Source organism: Aythya fuligula, chromosome 5 (assembly GCF_009819795.1).
Source record: "Aythya fuligula isolate bAytFul2 chromosome 5, bAytFul2.pri, whole genome shotgun sequence".
NCBI lineage: Eukaryota > Metazoa > Chordata > Aves > Anseriformes > Anatidae > Aythya > Aythya fuligula.
In genome coordinates this window covers 19,799,651-19,821,197 of record NC_045563.1, presented here as the reverse complement: position 1 = coordinate 19,821,197, position 21,547 = coordinate 19,799,651, and the positions used below count along the sequence as shown (strand labels likewise).

The following is a 21,547-nucleotide window of genomic DNA, read 5'->3' as shown; positions in this document are numbered from 1 at the left end:
AGCCCCCCAGCTCCTCCAGGGACCATTGTAGGGCTCTGGGAAAGCCCTGCTCTGAATTTAGCCCTTCCCATGGGACAGCCGAGGGGGATGTGGGGTCTGAGGGGTGAGGGTAGGAACGGGGCTGGAGTGCTGCTGGGTGCTGTGGCCTTGCCAGCACCCCTGGGAGGGCAGGACCAGGGACCAGTGTGAAGGGCTGAGGTGAACTGGGAGCACTGGGATGCACCGGGAGCACGAGGAACCCCGAGAGCATCAGGAGGCGCTGGGACCAGCAGGAGCATTTGGAGCTCTGGGAGCACTGGGATGCTCTAAGGAGCAGCAGGACGCACTGGGAGCACTGGGAGCACTGGGAGCACTGGGATCCCCGGCAGCGCCGGGAGCAGCGGGATGCGCCTGGGGCAGCGGGCGCGGTCTGAAGGCTCCTCCTGGTGGCTCCCGCGGAGAACAACCGGGCACCGGCGGCGGGACGCCCAGCGGACATCCCGGGTGGGCTCCGCCGGACCCTCCGCGTCCCCGAGCCGGCAGGACCCTGCTCCTCCGCGGGAGGCTGGAACCGGGGGGCGGCGGCACCCGGGGAGCCCCAGAGATGCTGCCACAGCGCCTGCCCCCCGGGGTCCCCTTGTTAGGAAGCAGGAGCAGTGAGGGCACAGCTGGCAGCAAGGGGGGAGAGGAGGGGATGGGGCCATTTCGGGGGCTGGGACCCCAAAAGATGCCAGATAGATGCAGGCTGTCGTGGGAGGGGGGCTCCCAGCCGGCAGAGGTGCCCCCACCACGCTGTAGGCACCGGTTGGAGATAGGCAAGGGAAAATCGATCCCTGGCTGCACGGAAAGGTAGCGGCGCGCCGCTTTTTATAGCAAGCTGTCCCATTTGCATCCTTCCTCAGCCCTGACCCAGAGAGACCGACCTCTGGCTAAATTAGCTGCCTCGTCCCGGGGGAAGCGGGCTTTAAAAAGCAGCAGCCGAAAACGAGGAGGTGAGGCTGGCCGTGCTGGAATCTTCCACCGCTGCCTGCGCGGTCCCGGCCCACGTTCCTGGCACGGAGACCCCCCCTTCCCTGGTATTGTCAGCGGGAGGGGGGCAGCAGCGGGGAGCAGGGAGCTGCGGGGAGCAGGAGCAGCCCTGTGGGGAGCGGGGATCCCCGCAGGGATGGAGGGGGCTGGCTTTTCCCCCTCCCACTCCGGATTACAGAGGCGCTGAGGCGGGGGAGCAGAGCACGGCGGCATATCTAGGTCAGCGGTGTGAGCGGCTAAACGAGCTCCCTCATTAGCTGCCGCTGCCTCCGCGCTGCACCTACGTGGGGCCAAGGCGTGGAAATCGGCCTCTGCCTGGATGAGGAGGGGGCGAGGAAGACAGGCAGGCCTGTTATCACGAGGAGATTGGGGCAAAAACATGGGGGTAACGCCAGGGGGAGTGCAGGAGGGACGGGTGGTGGGACCCCAGGTGTGCTGCATCAGCCTGATGGCTGGAGAGGAGGGGTGCTGGCGTGGGGCTGCCCTGATAAGAGCAGGACCAGGGCAGATACAGCTTTTTTTTCATTCAGAACTGGGCAGCCTCTGGCTCTTTGCTGCGGCTGCAGGGCCAGGTAAGTGCTGAACCCCAGTTTGTGGCCCTGGGCTGGCCCAAGCCCTGCTGTGGGGTCACTGCGGTCAGAAGGATGCTGCCCTGCTTGGGGACACGCTGCCTGCATCCCTGCGGGGCCCAGCACCATGCAGGAGACCTCCCAGCTCCCTGTGGTGTCACTTTGTCCCTGTGCTGGTGGCACGGGCTGCTGCTGGTGGCCCTGATAAACTTTGGAGCTGGCAGTGGCCGTGCTGTGCTCCACGGTTCGTGAGCAGCTGCGGTAGCAGGATGCTGGGGTGAGCCTCCGGCAGCAGCAGGCTGCAACTGTGTGGCCATGGGTGTGTAATTGGTGTCACCGTGAGCAGCTGGGCCCGGTGCTTTTAGGATGTGAGTAATTACACCAGGCTAATTTTGAAAATCAGGCTCTTAACCTCTTGCCAGGCTCATTTGCAGGACAGCCATCTCGCGGTCAGAGCTGCTGTGCCAAATTCCAGGCAGCTGGCAGCTTTCGTGCCACGCTGCCCGCTTGTCCCCAGCCCTGAGGCCACCAGAAATGGACAGAGCGCATCTGTCCCAGCTGAGGGGTCCCCTTGCTGTGGCAGTGCCCTGTGCAGCAGGGGAGCTGCCTCCAGCTGGTGCTGAGCCTCCAAAGAGGTGCCGGAGGGCACTGGCACCCCAGTGGATGCAGGAAGAGCTCTGGGTGCATGGGCAAAGGGAAGCAAATGGAGTGGGACAGCTTCCTTCCCCCCCCCATCCTCTGTGTTTATTTTCTGTGTGTATTTTCAGTACCTTGGAAGTGGGGTGAGGAGAGAGGACTCAGAGAAACGACTTGAGCTTTCCTGGGCTGGAGCTCCAGGTGTGTTTGAATGCCCAACCAGCTGTGTGTGGGCTCTACCAGGCTCTTCTGAAATACTCCCTTGCTTTTAGGGCAGTTTTCTGCCAGTGAGAAGTGCTTTTGATGGCCAGAGGGGAGGTCAGGCATGGCTGTGGTCTTCATCAGCAGTTACAGCAGGCTGCTTCAGTCCCTGGGAACTCTTCATCCTGCGTGGAAGCGGGCAGGTGGAGGCATGCAAGGAGAGCACATCTCATCCCCCTGCCCCAGGCTGAGCTCTCCACGTGGGACTTGACCAGCAGGAGTGAGGTGACCCTCTGCGGGTCCCCAGCCAGCAGGAACCAGGGGCTGCCCAGGCTGGAGGAGAGCTGTGACCCCTCTGCAGGCTCTGCCAACAGCACGGGGCTGCGCACCGGCTGCCGCATGCCTGAGCTTCGATTCAGGCTGCTGTCACCCAGGCACAACAGGGGCTGGCGAGGAGGGGGCTGTGTCATTTGCAGACGCCCGCCCTCCCACTGCCCTGCTGCACAGGGATAAGACGTGCCAGTGGCCTCTCCTCCCCAGCAGGACCACAGGGAGGGGACAAGCTGGAGAGCAGCCAGCCCGGGGACAGCCCGTGGCATGCGAGCAGCATTGATATAATATATTTTCTTGGCTTGCCTGAGCGTCTGTTTGTTTGTGTGGGTTTATCTCAACAGCAGCCGTGGCAGTTTGGCACGCAATGTGGTAGCTGCTGACATGTGCAGCTTCTCCGAGTGTAGCTCCGAGATGTAGCTGCCCACACAGGCAGCGGGACGGGATGGGTGAGTGGCTCCGGGCCGGTGCTCGTGCCCATCCTCACCTTCCTCCTCCCTGCTAACCCGTGGTGGCTCGCAGCAGCCTCGCCTGGTGGGCCTTCCAGGTGGTTCCTGCTCCACGAGGTGCCCATGGCAGTGGTTTGGGTAGCGGTGCCGTGCTCGCTGCCCCTGGAACCTGGCTGCGTTTTGCAGATCCCTCTGTTTCGTGCCACCCCGTGGGTGGTGGGATGGGAGGCAGCTTGTTTCGGGCTCCCCAGCCCTGGTGCTCTGCCTGCTGGACCCCTGCACCCCAGTGCAGAGATGCTGCTCAGCGCCGTGGCAGTGCGTGTCTCAGGCTGAGCTCTGCCGCCTTTGCTGCCAAAGATTTTTTTTTTTTCCCTTCTCTGCTCTTCCCTTCAGAGACTTGTTTATGGCCGTCAGGATCTGACAGGCTCTTGGCACCTCTCCCACCCCCAGCAGATGACATGGCAGCAGAGCCTCCCGCCCTCGCCCGCTCCTCCTTGCCCTGCCGCTGTGGTTTGGGACCTGTTGGGACGGCTGCCTCTGCAGGGAAATCGAGCTGGAGACTTCTAGAGCCAGAAAAGACCTGGCACCGGGTTGACAGCAGCAGAAGCCAAAAGGCTCAGATGGTTTTAAATGTCAGGGAGAGGTGTGAATGCATCTCAGAGACAGCATGTCCAGGAGCGATGGCATTTTGCAGACAGCCTGAACTCCGGAGCCAGCATCCCAGATCTCAGAGCCGTGACTTTGCCCTGTCCTGTGGCAGGGCAGTGCTGTGCCTGCAGCGGGGGTGGGGGGGGGTGTGGGTGTCCCTGGCCCCCGGTGCTGCCAAGGGCAGAGCTCTCCATAGGCTGATGTGCAAGCACCCGGCGTCTCCTGCTGCTTGTCTGACCTTTCTCGTTAGGCAGGGATCTGTCCTGACACTCGGAGGCAGCGGTCATCTTCTTCCTTTTGTCACTGCATGTTTGCCTGCTTTCCTCTGCCACCCCCCAAAAAGAGTTTGAAGTCTCCAGGAGTCAGCAAGTTCTCGGTGCCAGCCATCTGTCCCATTTCCCCTAGCAACCATTTGTCCTCTTCTTCTTCATTAGGTAGCTAAAGCAGATCCCGACTGTCAGACCCTCTCTCGGCTCCCTTTTCTCCTGCGTTCGGCTCTCTGGATCACTGCTCCTGCTTGTCACTGTCACACGGGCTCCTCACCTAGAGGCATGATGCCATCCCACGCGGGGACGTGTCCCGCTCGTGTTGTGACAGCTCTGTGTTTGCTCACGTTCTGGGCGGGCGCTGGTGTCTTCGCCTGCGTGCTGGCTATTTCTTTACAGCCTGATCTTTTCCAGCTCCCTCAGCCTGATCCACACGCTGCTCCCTCAGCCTGCATCATGCTTCCAGGTCTGCGCAGGGACTGGGGGCTGGCACTGCTCGTGTCCCTGCAGCATGTCTGGGCCCTGGCCTGCCTGCTGCTGCCGCAGGGCAAAGATGAGACATTAATTTCTAGGGAAGTGGCTTTGGAGAGGCAGAACCAGAGCTGTGCCATGCGTTAATCTGATGGCTGCTGGTTTAGCAGATGATGTGGGTGTTTGAATTGGCAGTTTCCAGGACAGAAGGGCTCAAATCACAGCAGCCAAGGTGCATGGACACAGCTGGGGCTCAGGGTGCTTGCAGCTCCCCAGCTCCTCTGCCCTGTTCCAGGTGCAGCCGAGCAATCGGGGTGTCTGGCACTGCCTGCTCAGGCTCCCCATCCTCGTGCTGCCTCTGCTTCACAGCCCCAGCAGGCGGGGGAAGCTGGCACCCCACAGATGCTGCACATTTGCTTAAAAGCCTGCCGCCTCACCCCAGCTGCTTGCTCTCTCTCTGCTTCTCCCCCGTGCTGTGGTTCAGTGCCCGAAGAAGGAACAGCTGGGGATTTGCAGCTCTTCTCCCATCAGAAATTGATTCTGGGCAGTGAAGACAGCTCTAGGAAGCCACCTGGATGCAGTGCTTTGGTTGGGCCATCTTGCCCCTCTGGGGCTGAGGGTAAGGCTGGTGGTGTACCACCAAACCCAAAATTCCTCCTGGAGGAGAGACCCCCAGAGGCAGGCTGCCCTCCTCAAAGCCAAGGCCATCTCAGGCACCTCTGCTGCTGCTGGAAGCGCTGAGCAACCTGTGTTTGAGGGAGTCTGGGTATGCTGCTGTGCTGCATGTACAAGTGGAAGCTGCTGCCTGCAAGGGAAAATTGGGAATTTTTCCACGGGGGAATTATTCTGGGATATTTCTGAGTGAGGTTCTCCCTAGGGAGCACTCTCCAGGCGATAGCAGAGATTTCCCCTCCATCAGGTCAGAGCTGGGCTGAAGCCAAGTGTGTTAGAAAGGTCTTTGAGGTTCTGGAGAACTGAGGGATGGCCCCGCAGCCTGGTGTGAGGCGTGGGAAAGGAGCCAGGAGCAGAGCCAGAGAGGAATCCCTGATGTGAAAGCTCTCTGTTCAGTACAACTGCCTAACTCCTGCTAATGATCACCTCCAGAAACCAGCACGGATTCCCAGGCTAGCAGAGACAGGAGAGCATTTGGCCTAATGAAATTATCCAAGTGCCCTGGCTCCAGCTGCTGTTTTTTAATTGCATCTGACTGATGTCCAGGCGAGGCAACTGGGGAGCAGCGGCATCCTCTGGGCAGCACCTGCATCCTCTGGGCAGTGCCCACATCCGACAGCGGTGCTCGCAGCCCCCTTGCTTCCTGGGAGGCTGCAGGAGCTGCGTGGTGAGGATGTGGCAGGCTCAGTGCTCTCTTACGACCGCTTTTCTCTGTCACTGACAGGCACAACACAGCTGAACCGCAAACTTTCCTTTCCTGCTGCAGCGATGATTGCCACTGCCATTGCCAGGAGCTTTGCGAGCCACCAGCAGTAGGGCAGGTGCTCGTTTTTGGTCAGCCCATGGGGTGAGCTCCTGTGGTTTGGCACCGTGGCTGCAGCTCCTCTGCAGGGAAGCTGTGCTCATGCCACCTGACTGAGTCCCGCAGGGCCCTGGGAAAAGGCCAGCTCTCCTGCTTGTGGGGGTGAATGCATCCCACGTCCCTTAAAGCTCCTGTTAAAAATCCTGATTCATTTCTGGGCTGGAGCTCTCCTTCCGAGTGAGGTTTTAGCAAGGAGGATGGAGCCAGGGGCATTTGAGAGGTGGGCGGCGGGGAGGAATTAGAGCACACAGGAATTCGGGGGGGGAGGTCGAGCAGACGAAAGCAGCATTTGTTGCACCCGAATTAGGCAGCACTGTGCTGAAGCCAGGCCCTCTGCTGGGCTGCCAGCACTGTAAGCGCAGCACCTCGAGTCAGGCCCCCAGGATGAGGAGCTCATGGGCTTGCATTTTGTCCCCTCTCAGCCTCTAGGGTTCATTTCTGCTTCCTTTTCCTGCAAAGCCATGAGGCTTTACAATCCAAGGCAAGCTTGGATTGCACAGGGAGGAAAAAAAAAAAAAAAAAAAAAAAACAGGAGAAAAAAAGGAAAAAAAAAAAGCTTGCTGAGATTGAGGGGTTCCTCCAGGAGGGAGGCGGATGGCCAACGTACCAACAGCCCCCAGCACTGCTCTGACCACCCTCCAGCTCCTCTCTGATGGAGAGGCCACCTGCAACTGATGGCCAGGAAAAGGCCCTGAGCATTGCTAACCAGCCGCAGCAGCAGGGAGAGCTCCAGTGAAACGTTATTTAATGTTCCTCTTCAGTGGAGACGGCTATTTACCAGTGAGAAATTTCTGGGCTGAGGAGTCACAGCTTGGGTAATGCTGGATAATGTCCTTGGGAGGGGGAAGCGCTGGCGGGATTTATAGCAAGTCTTTGAGGCTTGGCTTCCATAGTTAGATCTGGCACAGATTTAGAAAAGCAGCTGGAGGATGAGTTTGTGCTTGGAATCATTAGCAGCGAGGGTTGCGCTGAATTACCAAGCGCAACCCTGGGGAGGGGGGAAACGGTTTCTAGGCTTTTTGTCTAAGCTTGTACAATAACTGTGTGTGCACACGTGGATTTACCCTGCCGAAAGTGAGCCCAAAGCACGGAAGGCGTGTGGTGCCCTGGCTCCCTGGGTGGAGGGCGGCTTGCAGGAAGGACGGATCCTGCACAGCAGAGCCCGGGGAGCAGCGACGAGGCAAGGAGCTGCTGGGTTAGCTGGGAGCGTGCTGGCAGTGCACTGCCCAGCTTGTCCCACTGGGACCTGGCTGCAGCCCCGCAGCTCGGTGATGCTCTGCCTCTTCAGGTGCCTGGCAGATGCTGCTGGGAGTGAAGAGGTCCAGGTGTGCCCTGCCTGATTTGGGGATTCAGCTCCAGAGCAGCCTGTAAGCCCTGGCGTGTCCCTCTAGGAGCCTGGCTTTGTGCTCCCAACATCTGCAGAACATTTGTCCCCAGGTTAGAGTGGCTGAGGCTGGGGAGCTCTGATCTCCAAAGTGAGCCCCAGCTTGCAGGAAGGAACTTGTTTCAGGGACTCGAGAACACAGCATGGGACAGGAACAGATGTAGATGCTGGGCTACTCCAGGCTGCAGCAACCCTAGCCTTCTGAAAAGCATGAATGGGGACAAGACAGAGCTTGCACTGAATGAGTTTGTGGTTTTGTCCCCAACGGGACCCAAACATCTCTCCTGGGATGTGGTGGCTGTGTGTGTTGGGATTGGGGCTGTTTCTGTGACCACCGAGGCAGAGCAGGTTTCCAGGGAGCTCTGGCCGTGGCTAGTGATAGACCTGGTGGCCAGTCTGGGGAGCTTCTCCTGAACTGGGTAGAATCAGCCTGAAGGCACTGGTTTCGAAACTCTTGGGTATTAGGAGCTGATGGCTCAGGCTGATTGCAGGCAGGAGCTGACGCTGGGTGGTGAAGGAGAGCTGGCAGGCTGGGGGGGCATGGCTATGGCAGTGCTGAAGGCAAAGACAGGCACTTGATATGATGGAAATGGGGGCCAGGCAACCCTACTGGCTCTTTTTAAGTTCTTCAATTCTAGTTGTTTCTGGCATTGGCAACAGTGCAGTGTTTCTCTGATTTGCAGGTACTCTCCTGTGGGAACTTGGTAGTGAGAGACCTGGAATGAGAGATGGCAGGTGAGGTGTGGAGGGAATACTGGGGCAACGTTATCCCTCATCTGCTGCCGACTGCCTGTCCTAGCAGCCTTCCCTTTGAATTTAGCTGTGCAAAACTGTGCCCGTGGTCCTCCACAGGGGCTGGGTGCTGGCTTCTCTCTGCATGCCGCTCAGGCACCACAGAGCAGCTGGAGATGGCTTGCTTTCCTAGCACATGTGGTGGAAAAAGCTTTGGGACAATCGTCTGGTGGTAGGACCCCAAAAACTGACCTCAAAAGTGATCTCGAGGCAGTTTTAACCTGCAGGGAAGTGGAGGAGAGTCTGGCACAAAGCCGGGTGATGGGGCTTACCCCGGTTTGGGGTGTCACAGGGCTTCAGCAGGAGGCAGAAGGCGCCTGGGTGTTTGAAGCCTGGTGTCAAGGAGGCTGCTGTGCTCTTGGAAGATCCCATGTAGGATTTCTGTTAATGTGGTGTGTGTTTTGTTTTGTTTTGTTTTTTTCCTCCCCCCTATGATATTACCGTAAATCTTATGGAGGAGTTCAGGGAAACGGGTAGGGCTGTGACCAAGGAGAGGGGTTCATTACCATGGAGTAATGAGCTGTCTGGCTCTGTGAGGCAAGCAGGAGCCTGATTTAAGAGCAGTTCAATTGGATGTGCTGTGCTTGGGGGTGGTGGTAACTAAAACAAACTGAATAATAATAATAATAATAAAACAGCTTCCCATGTAGGCAGCTATTTTTAGAAGCTGGTGGCTCCTGGGTTTGTATACTTCAGAGCCTTGATACTTTTCCAAATTTCCTATGGAGGATCTCGTTTTGCTTTAAGGCTTAGGATGATGTGATCCTTAACCCCAGCATCCCGCTGGCTTTCCACAGGACCCTCAGATCAGCAGAGCTGCTGGTTCTCCTCTGATCACATCCTTCCTGTACACTGCTGGCATGTCACAGAGCTTGCCAGAGCCCAGCCAAGGTTGGCTGCAGTGGTCTGGACTCCTTGCTTGTCCTGGATGTCTGGCATCAGCAATCCAGGGACGTGGTGACATCTTTTATCCCTGGGTTATTTTTCAGCTGAGCGTGACCCCACAAAGTGGGGTACTGTCCAAGCGTGAGTAAGGGGCAGCAATTTACTAAGCCAGAGTTGCTGCTAAAGGCTTTCTTGAGAAACCAGCAGTTGTGTCGGTGGAGTTGACTTCCTGATGAAGAGGTAATCAAGCAGCCTGTGTAAGTGAGCCCTAATAGGCATGTGTCTGAGCTATCCATGATGATGACCCAGATGATGTATGTTATCTTTGATGTTGTAACTCTGCTCTCCTATATCTCTCCTAAGATGTAGGGCTTGTCACTGACGCATGTACAATTCTGTGCCATCGCCCTGGGCACTCGAAGCCGAACTCTTTCATTTTCCCCAGGTTGTGAAGCTTGTAAGGTAATGTTCTTGCTACAGAGGATGTAGGTGAGGATCAGGTTTAGCAGGGCTGAGGTGGTTCTCTGAGGCTTAGCAAACATCTCCTCTCTTATAATGCGCTCCCATTAATATCTTAATCAGGCAGATTTTCTGGCAAGCAATCATTACCCGCAGTGCTCCTCCACCCACCCTCGCAAGGAGGACAGAGGGCGATGCCAGTGTGGCGCAGGGGCAGAGATGGGGGACTTCTGAGGGGTGTTGAGTCCTTCCCTTAACACTTGAGGGAGTGTTAAGGAAACATCAGTACACAGGAAGTCCAAATTTGTTTGTAAATTGTGTCACTGCCACAGGAGTTTTGATGAAGAGCTGGCAATAGCTGTGATGTGCTCTGCTGCTGGGGCTGGGCTGTAAATGTGGTCAGATCCTTGCTTGAGGGGCAGCTCCAGTCGGGCACGGGTGGCTGGGGCTGCTCATGCTGACCGCCTGAGCTGGATGAGGCTAATTGCCTGTGATGAGTTGTGCAGGCTAATTGGCAGCATCCGGACTGTTAGATACTCCTTACCACCGCTTGAATTGAATGGCTTGGACAGCGGCTGATTGCTTTTTCATTAATAAAAGTCAGGTAGAGCTTCCATGAGATGCTTGCTTCTGTCTGCTGCAGGTTTCAGAGCTCCCAGGGGCGCCTGCCCACCGTGTTGGCTCAGCTCTGCTGGGAACGACTCGTGCTGACAGGAGGCCTCGGAAGTGCCACAAGGCGGGGTGAAACGATTTCTGCAAACACTAAATTTGGCACCAGCTTTTCATCTAAACCGGAGCCACTTTACACCTGTCTGGCAAGATAAAGGGACTTAAAACGAGCACGAATGCAATCTTACTGCCTGTGCGGTATACAGAGATCTCAGCATCAGTGAACACCGGAGCTTCAAAGCTTTTGCTGGAAGTTTTCCCACCACCTTTAGTTCTGTTGGGCCGTTTTATTTTGCAGGCACGGTGCTGTGCCCCGGGTGGGCCATCTGAAGAGGAACGGACCGAAACGTGTGTGCCGCTAACCCCGGGGGATGAGCCTGTGTGCTTTCTGGGACCTGTACTCGTACCACCAGAGATGTTTTTTGCCACTTTCCTATCCTTTTGCAGTAAGAGCCTCTAAGTGATGCCCTTGGGGTATCACAAGTGGTCTCACTTCCCTCTCCATCCCGCTACACCGGGAGGGAGCTTTTGGCTGCGAGATGCTGGGGGGCACCGCCGATGGATGGGGCTGCGTTGGGGGGACCGGGGCAGCGCTGGGGGACATCGGGCGGGGGTCTCCCCGCGCGGATAAGCGGAGGGCGACCGTGCCGGGCCCACCGCGGTGCCCCCGGGGCCCTCTCGCCTCAGGCCGGGCCCGCCAGGGGGCGCCGCCGCCTCCCCCCGCCCTTCCCGCTCCCCCTCCCCTGGCAGCCGTCGCCATGGCGACCGCTGGGTGCGTAGCGGCCCTTACGAAGCTGACGCAGTGGGCGGCCCGGCACGGGCGGGGGCGGCCCCGGCACGGGCGGAGGCGGCGTTGGAGAATCGGGGGGGCGGCCGCGAGGCCCCGGGATGGAGGCGGCGGCGGCGGCCCCGGGCCTGAGGCGCTGGCGGCGGCGGCGGCGGCAGAGAGGTGAGGAAGGGAGGGAGGCGGCGTCCTCCGAGGCCTGTGCCGGCGGCCAGGAGGCCCCGCGGCAGGTGCAGCGGGGCTGCTGCGGCCGGAGCCCGGCCCCCGGGTCGGGCCCAGCCCGGGGAGGCCCTGAGGCAGGCGGTGGGGCCTCGCCGTGCTGCCCCGGGGCCCGGCGGGGGGCAGGCCTCGGTACCGGCCCCGCCCGTTAGGGCTCGGTGCCGGTGCCTCACGGGGACGGGGGGCTCGGTGGCGGGTGTGGCGCGTGGGTTTTTGCCCCCTGTCAGCCGTTACCGCTTCTCCGCAGGGACCGGCGTGTGAAAAAGTTTCCCGGCTCCGGAGGGACTCCTGCGACATGTGTCCGCCACGGCGTGAGGCGAACCCTGGCCAGAGGAATCCACGGTTAAGGTCAGAGAGCTGTGTGCTTCTCACGGTAAAAGGGTACATCCATCCCATTGGGGTCTCAGGTGCTGCCAGGCTGCTCGGCCACAGCTCATGCTGGGCACATTCTGGGAGCTGGTACCAATCTCTGCCTTTGGGACAGGCTCGGTTGCCGCCTGGAATACAGAATTGGTGGCTGCACAGTCTGCGCGTCCTGCTATAGGCGGTGCGGGACTTGCAGCCGGTGCCGAATGGGAAAATTGCCCAGGGATTGCCAAAGGTAGTAAGTATATCCAGCTCCTGGGACGCTGGAGCGCTTGTAAGTGTTGCGTATTGAATGCCGCAAATCTCTGTTGGATGGATTAGCCAGCTCGTTAAAAGAAAATGGGTCTGGAGGAAAGTGTAACCTCTGCCAAGGTGGGAAGGAGATTACCCGCCTGCGAGGATAAAGCCTCGTGTTACCTGGTGAGGAGTTTCCACATCCCGCTGACTGTCGTTCTCTGGTCGAGCAGGGAGAAGCATCTGAGCTCTTGCGGTCAGGCTGAGTGTTTTTAAAATAGTCGTGGTTGGGAGATAATGAAATTGTAGGAAGTGGCTTCTGTAAAGACAGATTCTTTGATCTCTGGGTTTTATGACATTTGCTTCAGTGAAATGTGTGTCTAGTGGTGAAGTATCTACACTGTTAAGGAGGTCTGCTTGTGACTGAGGAGAAAGGGGTATCTATTAGGCACTGCTGGAATGTTTTCAGAATAGGATACGTGGTCTGGGTGAAGTTACCCAGTTGTCGTTGTGCTAGGTGTTAGCTTTCTGTGGCATAAAAGTTGCATTGGGTTCTTCAAGCTGCTGATTGTATTACTGCTCAGCCTAGGGAACGTGTATCTGTGCAGCCTTGTGATGGCTACGGGGCTCAATCATTGCCAGAAATGGGCAACGAAAAAGGCAAACTTCACTCTGCTGTGTCTACCAGTTCCTCTTCTCAAGTCCTAGGAAGGAGAGGTTGCGCAACAACATGATCTGAGTGGTTAAAACTGAGAAACCCACTAGACACAGAAGAAAAGTGGAAAGGTCAAAAATAGCCCCTCTGATGACAAAGCTGTGGTAAAAACTAGAGGAGAAATAAGGTAAATGAAAATACCCGTTGGTCTGCCTGATAAAAAATGAATGAAATTAGATAAGAAACCATTTAAAAGAGTTGAGAAGACTTGTCTCTCAGTGCATTCTACTAAGTTGTGGCAGCTTTAATTTTATGAAACTCAAAATTCATGTGTGCAAGTAATTATGACAACAGAGAAATTGGAGTATACGTGAGTGCACGGATGTGTTTTTGGATTTCATGTGCAAACAGAGACGCTGTGTTCCTTGTCCCACGTCTACCTCAGTTTGTTCAAAGACAGAGAAGATTTTTATGCATCCCTTGGGCACTGTGTATATCTAACCAGAGGCTGGCGAAGAAGACTTGCAAGCTGTCTAGCTACCCTTTGACAGACCCACTTAATTTGCATGTTTTTTCAGCCCCGCCTATCTTTGCTTCCCTCTGCAAAAGTTTGGCATTCCCTGGGGGATCCGAGCATGCCAGCTGTGGATTATCATGTAATCCAGGGGAAGTTCAGGTTGGCTCTTTGGGATGCAAGCTTTAATCCTAGGGTGCTGAAGATGCAGATGTTCCACTGCTTTTTAAGAGTGCCAAGAGCAAAACCGGGCGGAGAGGTGTTTCATATGCAGCCTCATTCCAGCAGTGAATTAATTTTGAGATAGATCATGAAAACTAGGTCACTTTGCTTTCGGAGTTGCAATAAAATTGTATGAATTCACAAGCAGGATTCGTGCACTTCTGCCAAGCCTTTGTGACTTATGAAACCCTCCTGAAGCAATGCAAATCTCAATCTTTTTGCTTTTGTGGGTGCCTACCAGGGAAGGACCAGAAAGTGGGAGCACGTAGGAAACACATGAGCGCTAACGATTGAGCGTGAGCCCCGTGATGCTTGGTACCCTGCGCAGCTTCAGCTAGGTAATGAGGCGCTTTGAATCCTTTACGGCCCTGCCTACAATTCCATGATCTTCCTTGCATTAAAACAGCAGGGGTTCTGTTCAGCCTGCTGGCAGGGGAAAGTTGTTTGAGACTTCTTTCCTTGAGTAGCGAAGTCCTAGATCTCCTCTGGAACACGTGGTTTTTATGTTGGGCAGTCTGCCTGTACCCTGCTTTTCCTCTAAGGAAACACCCCACTTGGCTTTTCAGCGTGCCACCTAGGTAGCAGTTAATAGTACATGGTTAAAGCTGAGAGTCTGGTGCTGACAGTGATCCAGCAGATGAATAAGTACATCCTGAGCTGGATTCAGCATTGCAGTTTGAGGAAGTTATATTTAAAGAGACAGCAGTGGAGATGCTTAGAGGAGTGAAACTCTTTCAGTTCTCTTTTAGAGAGCTGTGGGGCCAGTTACTTCTCCGAAGGAAGACTTCAGACAGGGAAGGGGTTTATGAAAGTGCCCTTTGTGCTGTCAGAACTGTGACAAGGGGACTCTTGAGATGTGTGGATAGCTTTGGGATGGTTATTCCTGCTGGAACAGATTCTCCATGAATAAATCAAGCTTTTAGCTGCTTTGTGCCGATATTTCTCTATTTCAGTGTACATCTGTGAGAATCTAGCTTAAGTGCACGTCTGTCAGAACAAACACGCGTGGCACATGTTGATGGTGGTGGGAATGGTTGTGATGCTTCTAGTTAGAACTACGCTCCTTCAGCTTCAAGCTAACACTTGCTGGCTCTTGTGTTTTTGAAGAGACATCTCAGGAAAAAAAATACATATATTTAAAAAAAAAAAAAAAAGCAGGCCTGTTGCACAATCTTTCTAACTTTGAACTGCTAAGAAGGAAGAAATTAAGACTATTTCTCTGGTTTTAATAAGAAATAGAGAAAAGTGTAAGCTGGAAAAAGTAAAAACTAGGGTCCTGTTCACTAGATCTCAGCCTGCTCTCCAGTAATACCGTATGCATTTCGTCTCCTCCGAGTGCAATTGCTCTATGTGCAATTCTGTAGTACAAGATGCTCAGCGCTCTTCTTATCCTGCTTGCTTGTTTGGGTGCCTGGGTTTGTCATATGGTGCCTGGCATCTGGATCTTAAGCGCGTTATAGAACTGAGCATATACAGGAATGTACCCTTAAGTGATCTGCTTAACGAGTCAGTTAACTGCTTGAAGCGCTAGTGCGAGCTTTAAAGAGTGATAACAAGGAACGTGAAAACTGACGTTTTTATGTTTGAGAAACGGAATATCCTAATACAAAATGCATATGCAATTTGGTTTTAAATGCAGAGCATAATGCTGCTGTATCTTGGTGGTGATTTTGAATTAAATTCCTACTGAGCCCGAGGAAGAAACGTGCCCTCTCTTTTCAGTCATGTATTTCTTCTTTTCTGTTCTTTTCCATCCCCCTTCTTTCTTCTGCCCTGTCCGGTGAAAGGCTGAAGGTTCTCTACCTCATAGACTGGATTTGCTTGAAAAGATGTCAAATTAAAAGATGAAATAAAAAAAGATTTGCTGCAAGGAAGAGTAAAATAATCAGCAGAGTGAAAAATGTGCGTGGCAAGCAGACTGCCTGTGGAACAAGGAGTTTTAATGTGTGCTCTTAACCCCCCAGTGTACAGTCAGTCTGCTTCTGCACGAATGCTCCTTTAACTGGACACAAGTTCCTGCAGACGGTGGGGTTCTGGCAGCCCCCTGGAAATTTTTCCTTCTCCTGCACTGCGGTTTCTGCCCCTCCTCTAGGTCTCCCTCAGGTTGCCTCTAAATGTCTGGGGGAATTGCATGAGAATTCACGGCTTTTAGTTCCACTCAAGTTAACTCGATAGCCAGCCCTCTTTTGGTTCTTGCGCGTTCCCCATGTGTGGAATTAAAACTATGAGTAGATTCCTCAGTGGGCTACATGACCTTAACAAGAATTTCTCCCTGCAAACAGGATGGAGCAAGATGCAATCTAGAGCCTTAAAAATTGTAATTTTCCTTGTGCTTTTCATGTACCATTTCATCAGGTGAAGGTGCTATTCAGCAGGCAGTGACAGAGGGAGAAACCTGGTGCAGCAGTAACTTCTCTAGCAAGCTAACAGTAAGATGCAGCGTCTCCCATGGAGTTGTTTAAGCTGCTCTCATTTCCCTAAACTTATGCACAAACAAGGTGCATAAAAAGGAGGCAGGATTGTGCTGCTGTGCGTGCTTCCTTCTTCGGAGTCTTCCTCGGAGTGGGAGCGTCCTTGTGCCCCAAGGGGCCTTGAGACAGCTGCCAGATGTGCTCAGGGCTCCTGTGGGCGAGCACTGGTGATGCTTTGTGGGAGCCTGCTTGCCCTCCTTTGCTGCTGGGATCCTTAGGTGGTGCAGCCTGGTGGTGTGTGAGGTGAGGAGGTTTGCTGGAGCATCCAAGCAGTGAGTCTGTCGTGTTATTGAGGAGTGGTGCTCCCTTGCTGAAAGGGAGATTTGCTGATCCCAGGTGGTTTGTAGGAGATCCTCTTCCTCTTGTGGAGCTGTGGTGAGATAGTTTTAACCAGTGTTTGGAGATCCTAGGAGTCATTAGTCAAGAAATGTGCAAGGACTACCTTAAGCGCGTAGGTGCTGCAAGCCTTTGCCGTGTCTGTCTTGTGTAACGTCTGCTTTGGGTTTGTTGGCCTAGAGGTGTGATCGTCGGCACAGACCTGGGAGATCCTGAGCTCAGATCCAGGCAGGCCTCTAGACTGAGTCAGTCTTCTCTGAAGAACAACAGATGTGCAAATGAAATGGTGAATCCCTTAGGCCAGCTTAAATAAAATTGAACCGGATAATAGGAAGAAATGGGGAAATTCAGGATCTTGTTACCGTGTCACTGCGGTAAGTACAATAGAATTGGGCAGGCTGGTAGGGATAAAAACTCCTAAGTGCATTTCTCCCCTGAAAGGTTTCCTGTCAGATTTATGTATATAGTTGGAATTTACACAGCTCTGCATCTTTTAGGAAGAAGAATAAAAACGATTTGGCACCATTTCTGTAATGTGCTTGCTGGTGTTTACAGCTGAAGATACAACCTCGGTGCATTTTTGGAACATAGATTCCAGCTCAAATGTCTGAGCTTCTGGGGGCTTGCCTTTTCCCCAGGTGATCTGCTCGATGATCTTGCAGAGCTGTGCTCTTTTCTCGTGTGGGAGATTAACTGTTTCACCTCCCATAATAGAAGAGCAAGTCAGATGCTTTTTTGTGAGCTTGCAGTATCTCAGTCAGCCTGTGATTACCCTGAATAAGGCAAATCCTCTCTTCTGTTGTCTTGCATACCCTATTAGTAGAGCGCATCAGGACCTGTCGAAAGCACATTCTTCCTCAAAATTCAACCTAGTACCATCTTATAACTTCCCTTTATATGTGGCAAAATTGAAAAATGAACGGCCAAAACTTATATTCTTTCCTTGTTGAGATGCAGCTCAGATTCCGGTGATCCAGATGTGAGAAGCAGTAAATGAACTCCTTGTGGCTCTCCGTTGCCGAATGGCTCGGCAGCAGGAAGCGCACTGCTCTGTTTGCTCGTCTGCTGCTGAACTCCCAAAAGCCCTCTTTTAAAAGCATGCCCGCCACTCCTCGAGCATCTGCCTCTGACCCTCTGGAAACGGAGGAGTTTTTTCCAGAATATCCCCAGCGAGACGATCTGTCCTTCTGCTTTGAAGGTCCCGTGTGACTGCGTTACCTCTCAGCCAGATTTAACCTTGTAAACCACGGCGCCCTCCTTGTTACTGTGCTCTGCCTGCTTCGCTTGTTTGTCACCATCTCTGTGGTAGCCCAGTGTCTGCTGGTGACAGCTGCTCCCCTAAAGGAGGGCGTTCAGGTACTACTTGAGGGTAACCTGTGCCCGTGATCCTCCATCAGAGGAAAGGGAAAAGTTCCCGTTTGCTCTGTTGAACGGTGGGTAAGTTTCTTCCTTAAAAGAAGATGAAGCAGCAGCGCTTTGTGACTTGTGTTATGTTCCTGCTGCAGTGGATGCTCTTCCCTGTGTAGAACAGACAGAATAACGACAGATTTCTTTAACGATTCTCTATTTGCATGCTGCGGGATTGCTCTTCCCCTCACCTTTGTCATTTTCACTTATTTTCTAGCAGAGAAAGAGGCTGCTCTTTCTTTCAAGTCTTCCTTCCAAGGTTAATACGGGGCTAGAGCTACTTGGCACATGAATAATGAAGTGCAGAGGGAGGGAGAGGTGCTTTTCCTGAGACGTTACGTGCGTGTTCTAAAACCGGAAAGAGCAGAGCTTTCCTCGAACTTCAGTGGCATTATTGGAGAGCAGGGCAAAACGCCCTTGCATAAATGTGGTGCTAAAATTTCTCTCTGCAGGAAACCATGGTGTTCTTCCACCAGAAGCCCTTTCCTCTCCAAATGTCATGCTTATTCCTGGTTCAGTGCATTGCTTTTGGAAACCGGTCTTTTATCCCTGTTGATTTTCGTGGACAGAAGAAAAAGTAGCACATGTTTTTTCCAGATCTCTAAGAGCAAACCCTTTTGAATGCCTCAGGGGCCGCGATCAATTTTAACTCCACGGGAAACTGGGGCATCCACAAATGCGGTGTTGTCCTGGATGCCTTCTGCAGGCTTAGAAGAGTCTGAGATAAAGATCTTTGTGGGCTGCATGTAGCTAGCTAGTTAATTGTTTACCTTGCTTTTTATAGGACCGCAGCTCGCTGCTGGTGGGGAAGAGAATCTATCAATTCCCCGAGGCCTCGGTCTGACTTTCTCTCAGATGAAGGTGGAGGAATTAGTACAGGCGGTTTCGGAGGTGGGAGCCATGTGGGACGCTGCAGAAAAATGCTCGTTCCTCTGTGAACGGGCGGCTGAGTAAGTGTGGTGCATGCATCTCAAGTGCCTGATGGGAGCCTGCTGGTAATATTTACAGGGTTGGTGAGTTGGGAGTGTGCAGCGTATGAGTTTGCTCGCAAGCACAGGAAGTATCAAGTATGTTTAATTTGTGCCAGCGAAGGGTGATGTGCAGAAGCTTGTTCAGGGAGGGGTGGGTAGGGAGCCTGAAAATCCACCGTGAGGTGGGTACTGGGTGTTTGGGGAGAAGAGATGTTTGTTCCTGTAACTGAGCGTGCAAGTTTGCTGGACGTGTATTTGAGTAGTGCAGGCACACGTGCTTCTGAGTCGCTAACTTGCACGGAGGAAACAAACAATGCAAACTGCTCTTCAGTGTGGGAAAGCTATGTTTTTGTGTCCCTGATCCTCCTGGCTCCTCGGGTGTTTGTTCCTTGGAACAGCTGGAGAGTCGTCTGCTAGGAGCTCAAAGGCACGATGGTTGTGTCCGTGTTCTTTGGGACATGCAGCGCATATTTCATGATGAGCTACTCTGACCAGCTCCAGGGGGATGATATGGCCACAGAAATAGTCATCTCCCTCCTACTGGGAGCAGCAAAGAGCAGAGAAATGTTTGTTTGTGCTCCTGTGTGCGCTTGGGTCTGCAGATGGTGGTGGGGTGCGGTTAAAGGGATGTTTGGAGACAATAGCCAGCAGAGAAATGAGCTGGTGACCAAAGCCTTCGGCATCAAGGACGCAATGAGGAAATGAGTTTTTGCGGGACTTGAACTTTTAGCATAGTGTTGACTGAAAGCCTGATAAGAACTTAGCATTGCTCTGTATTTTGAGACGATGCTGTAGCAACCAGAGTGGTGAAACAGCAGAATTGTTCCGAGGCTGCTTTTAATGACTCTGAGCTCTCAGAAGTATTTCTCATGTCAAGAAGGTGGAAGGAAATTCACTCTCTTCTCAGAAAATGCACGTTAATATAAAGCAAGTTGCAGGATGTGTATGGGATGCTTCTGCCAGCTCTCTGAGTGAGGTGAGTTGCTTGGTTAGTGTGGGGGGAGGATGGATGGAGATGTTAAAGGGAACATGGAAGTCTCTGAATATTTCAGCCTGTCCTCTGAGCTAATCACTCTTTGAAACACTAATGATGTGCGAAGGACAGGCCTTTATGTCCCAAGCTGCTCTTGTGTTTATCCTATGAAAACTTCTGCTTTTCCAGTCGCTCAGCTCATATTTCTTCTCTAGTGAACTCTTAATTTGTAATAAACAAAAGGAGACTTGAAAGCAGCAAAATGGATTGTTTTTTAATTGAACAGAAGAGAGCAAAAGACGAAAGCTCTAGTCTTGCTTCCCACTTTAATGCCTTCATAAGGAATAAGGCCTTTTTTGCTTTTGTTATGTGATCCCAAGGACAAGGAGGCATGTTCTTTTGGAAAACAACAGAGTTGAGCAGAAAGGGAAGGACTTGTACTTGTTCCTGTTGCTGTAGCTGCAGGTCAGTTACATTTCATGTCACTGCCCCTTCTATATTGTGGCCATGAAATGAAATCCTTTTGAGAGCAAATGCAGAAAAGGGTGTGGCTAAAGCAATCAGGAACCTTTTCACTTTAAATTACCTGATTTATGACATGAAAATCTCAATGTTAACATAGATTTGCTTTGCAAACCACTCGGCTGTAAGTTACCTGGTGTTATGCCAAAACACTCCCTTGGACTAGCATGAGAAAATACAGCTCTTCAGCCTCTGGCCTAAACCACAAGGGCTGAACGCTCCCGAAGAAAAGAGTAAGTTGAACTTTCAGTCCTTCCAACAGGCTTCGTTCAAATGGCATGTTTGGTTTACTTCCTGAAACCTTTCATACAAAATCTTTTGGGTGGGGAGTGCGAACGAGGCCCCTTTTTCTTTTCCTGGTCTGTTCCTTGAACCTGCTTGTCCGGGCTTGGAGAATCAGCAGGTTCTGCTTCCCCAAAATGTGGTGGCTTCCTTGTACTCTAGCTGATTACGGTGGTGTTTGCTCAAGTGCCTTGCACCTGACTGCTGCCTCTCTGCAGGAGTTTTCCCGGAACTGGTGTTTCATAATGGAGTTTTTGTTCCAACTCTAGATTTTTTTTTGGAGAGAAAACGTGGCAGATGCCAATTAGCAGAGGGGAATAGGGAGGAAGATATGCTTATCCTGGGGTTAGTGACCCTTTCTGTAGGGAAAGTGACCTTTCTGTAGTGGAAGAGATGAGGAGCGTGATCTCTATCTGTTCTTCAAACACGCGTAACATCCCTGCTGCGGAGGAGCAAGGCTACCAAGACTTCATTAGATATTTCTGCTGTTGGAGAACGGTGGGGTTGGAAGCAGTTGTGGCTGTTAGGTTCCTATGGGAACAGCTAGGAGATGCAAGGGCTTGGATTCTCAACTATAAGGGGATTTGTCAAGAAAGGTGGGAAAAAGATTTCTACTTTGAGTGGAGTGGGAAACTAATATGCTTCATTCTCTCCCCGATCGGCTCCTGACTACGGTTTTTCTCCGCTGAAGAGGAGATGGGATTTTGTGCCGCGTCCTCAAGGCTGCCTGGCTGCTCCGCTGCCACAGAGTTAATTACAAGGCGGGTGGCCAGATGCACGAGCCCGCCCTGCTGCTGTTTGACCAAGTCGGTGGTTCAGAGCTCTTCTGTGCGTGGTGGGCAGCAAAAAGACCGGGGGCTTCTGCAGAGCAGCTGTGCTTGAAGAGCAGGGTTAGCAACCACCCGAGCGGATGGGCTGGAGGAAATAGTTCTGAATCCACTTTTACCTCCCTGTTTAAAGTAGGACTGGTGCTTGGGGCAGACAGTTGCTGTTGTTTCTCCTGCAGTTTCTGTTACCTGCGGGACTTTGCCCCGTCCGCCCAGCACTGATCTTCGGGGAGATCAGTTGACCTCCCCGCATGCAAAGGCTGGCGACAAACCCACATGGGGTCAGGGAAACCTGCGCTTGGCCACCAGAAAGGAGCTGCGATTCCAAAGTTAGGCTGCTCTTTCTGAGGGCTTGGAAGGAAATGCCCAAAAAAAAAAAAAAAAGGTATTCATGAAGAGGCTTAGTTTTGTCATCCTGTTTTCCAACGAAATTCAGTGGAAGGCAGGCACCTGCCTGGGGCGG

The 21,547-nt window shown here is 53.3% G+C and overlaps 1 protein-coding gene across 2 annotated transcripts in view; it reads left to right on the top strand.

Annotated features, from left to right (window-relative positions):
* The first annotated feature begins 11,567 nt into the window (after positions 1 to 11,567).
* The window catches only part of DAGLA (diacylglycerol lipase alpha), a 64,302-nt gene continuing 54,322 nt past the window's right edge, over positions 11,568 to 21,547 (top strand). For both annotated transcript variants that reach the window (XM_032189097.1, XM_032189092.1), the window contains exon 1: positions 11,568 to 11,652. The gene's annotated coding sequence lies outside the window, so the exon portion shown is untranslated. The remainder of the gene's footprint in view (positions 11,653 to 21,547) is intronic.